Source organism: Cheilinus undulatus, linkage group 17 (assembly GCF_018320785.1).
Source record: "Cheilinus undulatus linkage group 17, ASM1832078v1, whole genome shotgun sequence".
NCBI lineage: Eukaryota > Metazoa > Chordata > Actinopteri > Labriformes > Labridae > Cheilinus > Cheilinus undulatus.
In genome coordinates, this window is record NC_054881.1 from 4,780,604 (window position 1) to 4,790,188 (window position 9,585).

Genomic DNA, 9,585 nt, shown 5'->3' on the forward strand with positions numbered 1-9,585 from the left:
CCTCAAATTTGTCCCTTGGAACCTCAGGAAAATTATTTGGAGTCTGTACATAACTTGCTTTTTGAGATATTGTCAGTTTTGTAACTTGTAAGAAAACCAAGTCAGATGAGTAGTTGGACTCTTCATCTGACGTTGTAATTAGCTCGAAAGCTTCGCGCCAGCTCTCAAACAGTTTGGCGCGACCAGGTTTTTGCGAATCCATAACTACACATTTCTGGAGGTGTGTCAAAGGTGTGTGTAATGGATGTCTGGTGTGTGTGGGTTGTGTGTCTAAGTTTGTTTTGTAAAGAAGTGGGGTGAAACGAGAGTGAGGGTGAGTATGTGTGCAGGCTAAGTTCTTCGGTGTATTCCATGGAAAAAAACGCCACTTCCTGTGGTTGGGAGCGGAGGGGTGCTGTCGGTTGGGGACATGTAAGAATCACGTGACAGGTCATACCCACAACGTGATGATGTTTATTTCATCGTAGGAAGTGCTGCAAATACCTGTGCTCTTGTTTATCAAGATTTCTGTTATGTGCGCTTTATTGTGTATTTTTACAAACCCATCACTGCAGTGAGAAGCGCTCTGAAACATGGTGAATGTGTGAAATGTTAGTGTAACTCCCCAGATTTTAAATGCAAAAAGAATGATCGATTTGTCTTATCCGGTTTCAAATCTACTGCCAATCAAAAATGAATATGCTAATCATAACACCTGCGCCACGCTGGGTTCTATAGGATTAAGGGGTTAAAAGAGGTAACCCCTATACAACTAGGCACTAGTCTTTTAAGTTCATGTGGTCATTAAAGAAAAGGATTTAAAGATGGGGGTGTAACACAGGCAGACACTATAAGAAAACACATTTCATGCTACATCTTCCTTGAGAAGTTTAACGTAAAGAACCCAGGGTGCTGTATCTCAGGACAGTGATGCGAAGAAAGTGCTACACCTGAATATTTCACTACCTTCAGGACACAAAAGTAGCTTAATTAAGAATATTTCTATATTCACACTTTGAATGAAGTTTAAAGCATGGCCTTTTTGGCAGAGTTTCTCCATGCAGAAGTCACCACTTGCCCCCCAAGAGGAGTTCCGGTGTAGCGTGATCCATCTGCAAAGAACCTATTAGTGTAAATATGGTGGCTAGTTGAAAATCAAAACAGTTGCTTGTTGCATCCCTAATGCTGATTGGTCCGGTCTGATTGGAAACAAGCATATCAGCTTGAAGCTTTGCAAGATGGAGCCACCTGATGACGGACATGGAATCTGGACAATCCATCGACTTTGCACAGTCAGCCGTCTGCAGCTCACCTCGTAAATCTGAGGGTGTCCTCAGAAATAAATGTTGTAGAGTTCAGTCCAAAGACTGTACAAAGTCATGGACAAAGTCTGATGTTGTTCATTGGTTACTGAAGTCGTCTTTTCATGCCAAACATTGGTGGTGATCGTATTGAAAGTTTGCATAAACCTGTAGATTTCACAGGTGCTGGGAGAAATAACATTACCTCTCTGATAATAGAGGAGTAGAAGCAGCAGGAAGTGGAAATATTCAAACACTCCAGGACAGGTTACAGTCTGTTAAGTGCTGAGCATGTGGACTCCTGTTTTATGTTTTCAGACAGGTTAAAGTCTATTTTCAGCTACACACTAACAAGTGAAGGCAGCTTTTCATCAGGTTGCAGGATTCTTATCAGCGTGCCAGAAGCTTCAAAATCCAGGGAGGGAAAGGGCGCTGGGTGTCGGAGTATCCAGAGAGAGGGCGAGTGATGAAGACGAGGGAGAAATTTAAAAAAAGGAGGGAATAAAAGAAGGGGAGAGCGTTGAGTGTTTGTAGGAAGCAGAGAAACAGGGACAGCGAGAGGAAGCATGATCCCGCTGTGAAGCCGGGCTGCTGGGGCTATATTTAGCTTCTGTTGCCATGTGCCGGGAATGTGCATGGCAGAGGGAGACACACGCTCACACACAATAGGTTCAGTAGTGGGCATGCACTCCTGCATGAGTGCAGTGCAGTGAGACACTTTGAAGGGATGAGATTGCACTTTTTCTTCTGATTTCAGGCATGCAAACAGTTAAATTCATGCTTTTACTACATGTGAGATGATGCATTTAATATATGCATGCATATGTGCACAAACACACGTAAAAAAAACATGAATATTCTCCTCTCGCTCACGCACACCAACACGTGATTTTACATCTTACGAAATCAGAAAAATTGGAGGGAAGGGGGTTTATGGATTTTGGTGCAATCACTGAGGAATAATGCATTAAAAGTAAAGCTGCAGATGCAGAATAATTTTCAAATAACAGAGTTTAGGGTCAAATTATGTGTGAGTGGAGGGAGCGTCAAAGATGGAAGCGTGAGAAAAAAAGACAAAAGCGCATGCATCCTCCATCATCTCTTGACCTCTGCAGCCCTGCTCTGTCATTTTTCCTCCTTAAACTTAAACACACATCCTTCCATAATCCGCTCCCTCCACATACAGAGAGCTGCAGAGCAGAGCCCAGCATCTCCGCTCGCAAAGGAAAAAACCCAAGGTGTCACCATGCAAACCCGCGCCGGCTGTACCAATGAGACGACATCGCCTTTCTCTGGACGGCCTCTGATTGGTTGAGTTTCTTTTAAGTCCTTTATTGTGAAGAGTGTAAAGGAAGATTGACGTTTCATTTTGTGTGTGCGAGGAAATTTGGATTACAGACGGGACTGTGTGACTACTGAAGATGACAAGGTGGTTTATTTATTTATTATTTGGAGACACGTTCACCACTATCAAGGTAGTGGCAGTGTTCACATCCCACAGTCTCTGAGGGGTTTTGTGGTGCATCATTAAATTTGATCATAATTGCTCATAGAAAAACTCAGCCAGAGTCATAAAGAGGTTGATACGGTGGCAGTGCTGCAGCTGTTTGCATAATTCAAGAACACTGAAAACAATGAGAAGTCCAAAACTCATGCACATAAGAAGAGGCTGATATCCATTTGTTACAATGAGAGTGCTCCAGGCCTGTAGGGGGCACTAAAGGAACGGTTTTATAACTGATAGATCACTAGTTCACACATCAGCCCTCAGCTCAAAAGAAGCCAGTTAGCCCGTCTCACTACTGTTTGATGCAACAGCTGATGCTAAGGCCTACATAGGCAGGTTTTTAACAGAAGTTTTCAAAGCTCATTTTGTCATTCTGCACATGTTGACACATAACAAACTTTTACTCAGGTCCAGCAGAATAAGCACAACAAAGTGCAAATGTTCACTATGCATATATGTATATTATATATATTGTATATATATATTGATGAAAAACAGCTGGAGGAGCATTTTGCAACTCATCCTACTACTAAAATTGCCAGCATGTCCGTCCGTCTGTGTCGATTTGCACACCACACCGTTGCTCCAACTGTGCTTGAAACTTCTCAGTAGACTTCTTGGGTGTACTGGTTTGAAACTGGTGCCAAAAAAAAACCCATACAGGGATATCTCAAAAAATTAAAATATCATGAAAATGTTCAAAATTTTTTGTCACTTGTTTCTGAAAGTGAAACCCGTAAATTATATAGACCCATTACACATAGAGTGAAATATTTCAAGCCTTTATTTCTTGAAATGTTGATGATTATGGCTTACAGAAATGAAAACCCAAAACTCAGTGTGTCAGAAAATTAGAATATTACATAAGATGAACAAAAAAAAAAGATATTTAAAACAGAAATGTCAGGCTTCTGAAAAGTATGTTCATTTCATTTCTTGGTTGGGCCTCCTTTTGCATGAATTATTGCATCAGTGTGGCGTGGCATGATGGCGATCAGGTGTAATGAAAGCCCAGGTTGCTTTGAAAGCGGCCTTCAGGTCATCTGCATTATTGGGTCTGGTGTCTCTCATCTTCCTCTTGACAATACCCCATAGATTCTCTGTGGGGTTCAGGTCAGGCCAGTTTGCTGGTCAATCAAGCACAGTAACACCATGGTCATTGAACCAGCTTTTGGTACCTTTGGCAGTGTGGGCAGGTGCCAAGTCCTGCTGGAAAATGAAGTCAGCATCTCCATGAAGCTTGTCAGCAGAAGGAAGCATGAAGTGCTCTAAAATGTTCTGGTAGATGGCTGCATTAACTGTGGACTTCAGAAAACACAGTGGACCAACACCAGCAGATGCCATGGCAGCCCAAATCATCACTGTGGAAACTTCACACTGGACTTCGAGCAACGTGGATTCTGTGCCTCTCCACTCTTCCTCCAGACTCTGGGACCTTGATTTTCAAATGACATGCAAAATTTACTTTCATCTGAAAAGAGGAGTTTGGACCACTGAGCAACAGTCCAGTTCTTTTTCTCCACAGCCCAGGTAACATGCTTCTGATGTGGTCTCTGGTTCAGGAGTGGACTGACACGAGGAATGCCACATTTGTAGTCCATGTCTAGGATTCGTCTGTGCGTAATGGCTCTTGATGTGCTGACTCCAGCCTCAGTCCACTCCTTGTGAGGCTCCCCCAAATTCTTGAATGGATTTTGCTTGACAATCCTCTCAAGGCTGCGGCTATCCCTTCTGCTGGTGCACCTTTTCCTGCCACACTTTTTCCTTCCACTCAACTTTCTATGAATATGCTTGGATACAGCACTCTGTGAACAACCAGCTTCTTCAGCAATTAGCTTTTGTGGCTATCCCTGCTTGTGGAGGGTGTCAGTGACTGTCTTCTGGACATCTGTCAAGTCTGCAGTCTTCCCCATGATTGTGACAGGGTGTGACACCATGACTTTCCAATATTGAACTTTTTCACAATATTCTAATTTCCTGAGACACAATTTAGGGTTTTCATTATGTGTAAGCCATAGTCATCGACACTTCAATAAATAAAGGCTTGAAGTATTTCACTCTATGTGTAATGAGTCTATTTAATATAAGGGTTTCACTTTCTGAAATGAGTGACAAAAAATGTTGAACTTTTCCATGATATTCTTATTATTGAGATGTACCTGTAAATATGTACAGGTTTTCCATAAAATCCAAAATGTTGTGCTACGTCATCATTTGGGGACTTCTGCTGCATTCCATTTACCTCAGAATTTGGATGCTGGAGCTGGGAAATGACGTCACGACCCAGCTAAATGTGTCCATTTGCTATGAGCTCCTAAGAGCAAGTGAAAGGGCAGGAAAACAGCTGGACTTTGTTGAAACACACCCACAAAGAAACATATTTGGGTGTCACCAGCTCCACGATCCCTTATCACCCTAAGCTCTCTTTAAAGCACTTCTCCATGCTCATATTAAACAAGATAATACAGGAGATGTCACACTATGCTGTTAGTGACAAACCAGTTTAACTGCATGTTTGAATATGGGTCTCTCTGTGTTAAAGGTCCACAAAAAAGTGTGCACACTAAAACTTTGTAAATAAGTCAAACGCACAGCTTTAATTCTCCCCTTGTTGTATTAAAGGCCTATCAATGCACATACACGCCGGTGCGCAGACACGCTGAGCCATTATGCAGTTATTTGGGGGAAAAAAACACACACAAATTGGCCTTGCTGCATTAAGCATCTAACAATGGGGCAGCATAAATAGAGTAAAGATTAGTCTACTGTCTGTGAGAGCTGATGGAAGTGTGCTGCAGTTTTTATGGCGCGTGAGCTTTCTAGAGATCAGGAAACAATGCCACCTCTGTATGACTTGTAATTATGTGCAAATCAGGCTGGTAAATATTACTTTGACATTGTTATAACTAAGCCATAAGCAGGAGTTAAATCAGTCTGAGTGTCCCAGCTGCTTTTCATCCATGTGTAGAACCGTTATGCATGACAAGGATGTGGTTGTTTTCTTAGGGTTTCCTTCCTTCAGAGAGGAAACTTCATCAGTATGGTGTTTACCTGAACATATCAATTAGAGCCCGACCGATTGATCGGGGGGCCGATTATAGCGTATCACAGATTAATCAACATCAGCCAATATGTAGCCGATAAATTAACTTATTGCTGCGTGGGGATTCTGTGTGTCCCTGCTGAACTTCTGAGTGCCTGGCCTAAGACACAAGCGAGTGCAGCAGCAGCTCTCCCCCACTCAGTGTTGCCAACTTAGCGACTTTGTCGCTATATTTAACAAGTTTTCAGACCACTCTAGCGACTCTTTTTCAAAAAAGCGACTAGAGACAAATCTAGCGACTTTTTCTGGTGTTACTGGAGAGTTTTGGAGACTCTGATGTGAAAGCACATACCGTTGTTGCTCTCCTCAGTGAGCAGCGGGTGCAGCCGTGGACCCCTCCCCGTCCCTAAGCACTAACAGGCAGCTCAGTCCGCAGCAGTCCCTGCTGCAGTCAGACTGACTCGGCTGTAGTGTTGTCACGGTATCGATACCGGTACCAACATGTATTTCGATACTTTTCGATACTTTTCCAAATAAAAAGAGAACACAAAAATTTTTATTATTGACTTTATTTTTATAGAAAATTTTAGAACTATAACTATGCGTCAGTAAAAAAATTAAAAAACAATTAAAAAACATAACATGTCATTGTTTGTTTCTGTCAATGTTTTAGGATACAGAAAAAACTGCGAACAAACCAAAAGAACAGATATTTTCTTTGTGTGGGATCTAAAGTTTTAAAAAGCTAAAAGCTAATATTATTACCATCATTATTATTTTAAATACTTACCATTTACTGATATGAGGATATATATGTGTATATATATATATACACACACACATATATAACTGTTATTATATATATATACTGTTTATAAAAAACATTTTTTCTGTATTTGTCAAACTTAATATTATCTAAAGGTGTTTGGGCAGGTGCAGTTACAGACGGCATGATGTGAGAAGCACCACCTTCTGATTGGTTGAAAATCCTCCCAAGATGCTTTGCATGACAAAATGACATCACTGCCCAAAACAAAGATGGCGGCATCCACGAAAGATAATCAAAACACGATCAAGAACAGCATTTATAATCAGCTCCAACGCAGTGGATTTAATCTTTAAAGACCCAAGGCTTGTTAGAATGGTGAAACCGTCATCTTTCACGGGAAAAAACAGCAAGCGACTGTCACGTATGGTTCAAAAGTTATTAATGTTTTTATAAACCATGCACTTTTTATACGACAATGGCTGTCTCTAAGGGTTAAGGCTCGCCTGCTTGCTCCGTCTTGCTCACCTCAGCTCAAATTACACGGCGCAGTTAAAAAAAAAAAAAAATTACTGGTCTCATCCAAGCGCAGTATAGTACCGTTTTAAATGCCTCAGTACCCCGGTACCAATTTAGTACCGGTATACCGAACAAGCGTACTCGGCTGCCAGTTTCAGACTGGGAATGTGTTTTGCTGCTTGCTTGTGCCATGCGTGTCAGCTCCAGTTCCTGCTGATGTGGCTTTCACACAGGGCGTGAGTTTTCTGTGTGTCAGCCACATCTCCCTGCTCCCACAGCCCTGTCCTTCTTTATAAGTTTTATCTCAATAAACCCCTATAAAAGCGACTTGATTCATCGTACAGTGTAAGTTTGTCGGGAACTATTCAAAATAAAAGCATTCTGTACAAGTGAACATAGTTTCTCTATAGAAATGCTAAACCAGGCTTTTACTTTGATAAGCACAAACCAGAAAAGTATCCATACGATGTTTATCTTTCCTGGGACATATTCTACCAGTGTGGAGACAGAAAGTTTCACTAGTAATAGATCTTTAGAGAACAGCTTTATAAAATGGGCAGTTTAAGCTTGTGGCCTTCCTCAGGGTTATCAAGAAACACATTGTAAACATATTCTATATGCATATTTGCCACAACAATGTAAATATGGCTCCATTTATCATTTCCCTGTCTAATATGGTCCACAGCCACAATATAAGATTATACAGTGTTTTAACGTTGTCTAAGTTGCATCTTTGTGAAATAAACAAAGATAAATGCAACTGTTAATTCACATGTCCACATTTGTGTTCATGTACAGCAGATATCATGTGTATATTAATGTTCTTATGTCATATATCGGTTATCGGCCGATATATCGGATATCGGCTTTTTTTTTAGCCCCCAATATTGATATCGGCATCAGCCCCAAAAATCCCATATCGGTCAGTTCTAATATCAATATTGTCTTTTCTGAATATTCTACATGGATTGTCAGAGTCTGTGCAGGGTGTGGGCAGATTTTGACACACCTGTTGTGGGTGTAGGTGGGAGTGGATGGCCTGCGCTGCAGGAGCCGGCCGTTATGGGCATAAATCTAGCATGAGAGAGTATAACGCACTATCTATAATATTGCCAAAAGATTCAAAGAATCTGGAGAAATCTCTCTGAGCAAGGGACAAGGCTGAAGACTACTACTGGATGTTGATGATCTTCAGCCCTCAGTTAGCACTGCATTTAAAACAGGCATGATTCTGTGCTGGAAATCTCTGCGTGGGCTCAGGAACACTTCCAGAAATCATGGCAAATGACAGTTAGAGCTGGATCATGCAAAGAAGAAGTCATATGTGAACAGGATCCAGAAATACCACCGTCTTCTCTGGGCAAAAGCTCATTTAACATGGACTGAGGCAACATGGAAAACTGTTCTGTGGTCAAAGAATCAAAAAGTGAAATTCTTTTTGGAAAAAGAAAAAGATGCTGTATCTTGTGGACTTATGAGGAGAGGGAGCATCCAGCTTGTTCTCCTGGCTCAGTTCTAAAGCCTGCATCTATGATGGTATGGGGTTGCATTAGTGCTTATGGCCTGGGCAGCTCTAACATCTGGAAAGGAACTATCTATGCAAAATAGTAGAGAGAGGTTTTAGAGCAACATATGCTCCCATCCAGACGTCTCTTTTAGGTGAGGCCTTGACTATGTCAGCAAGAAGATGCAAAACCACATACTAGGGCTGAACAATTTGAGAAAATAATCTTATTGTGACTTTTTTACCCAATAGTGCAATTGCGATTTAGTATGTGATTATATCTTAAGTCCTTAATCCCATGTATTTTCCAACAAAAACAAGCAATAATTACTATACTTTAACCAACACAATATTAGATTAAACCAGGGCTTTAAAATTAGAAAAAAATATCTAACTGTGATGATTTTGACTCATTTTGCAAATTGGATGTAAACTGTTGTATTGAAGGAATGATAATTTTGATATAATTCTAATATTTAGTGAGAAAAACATACAAAAACTAGAAAAGCACTCGGAGAGCGCAGACCTCCACCATTAGTCCTATCTCCCAATAGTGAAGAACCCTTTAAAAAATTCCTGAATCCGTCCCCATGTGCCCCCCACCACGGCATTCGCCGATTACTCCCTCCCCGGTGGGGTTGAAACACAGTGAGGCAAAGCATTGGCTTCACTACGGGTGCCAACAGATGCACACATGGTCTCACTGGACGACTGGAAGTCATGGCAGAGGGTGAATATTCCTCTGTTCCTCCCAGCGTTGTGAGCATTCTTGCTACAGTTCGCTGTCTTTCTCTCTGTTAGGCTCCGACTCGTCTCCTCGACCGGGCGTTCGTCTTTCAAACTCTATAAACTCCAAAACTTTGAATCGAAACACACCCAAAAACTGCTGCACCAAAAACTTCTGCTGGGATTGAAGTTACTCATGTCCACCATCTCCTGGTGTGAAGTGGTAGCAGGGCAGACCTC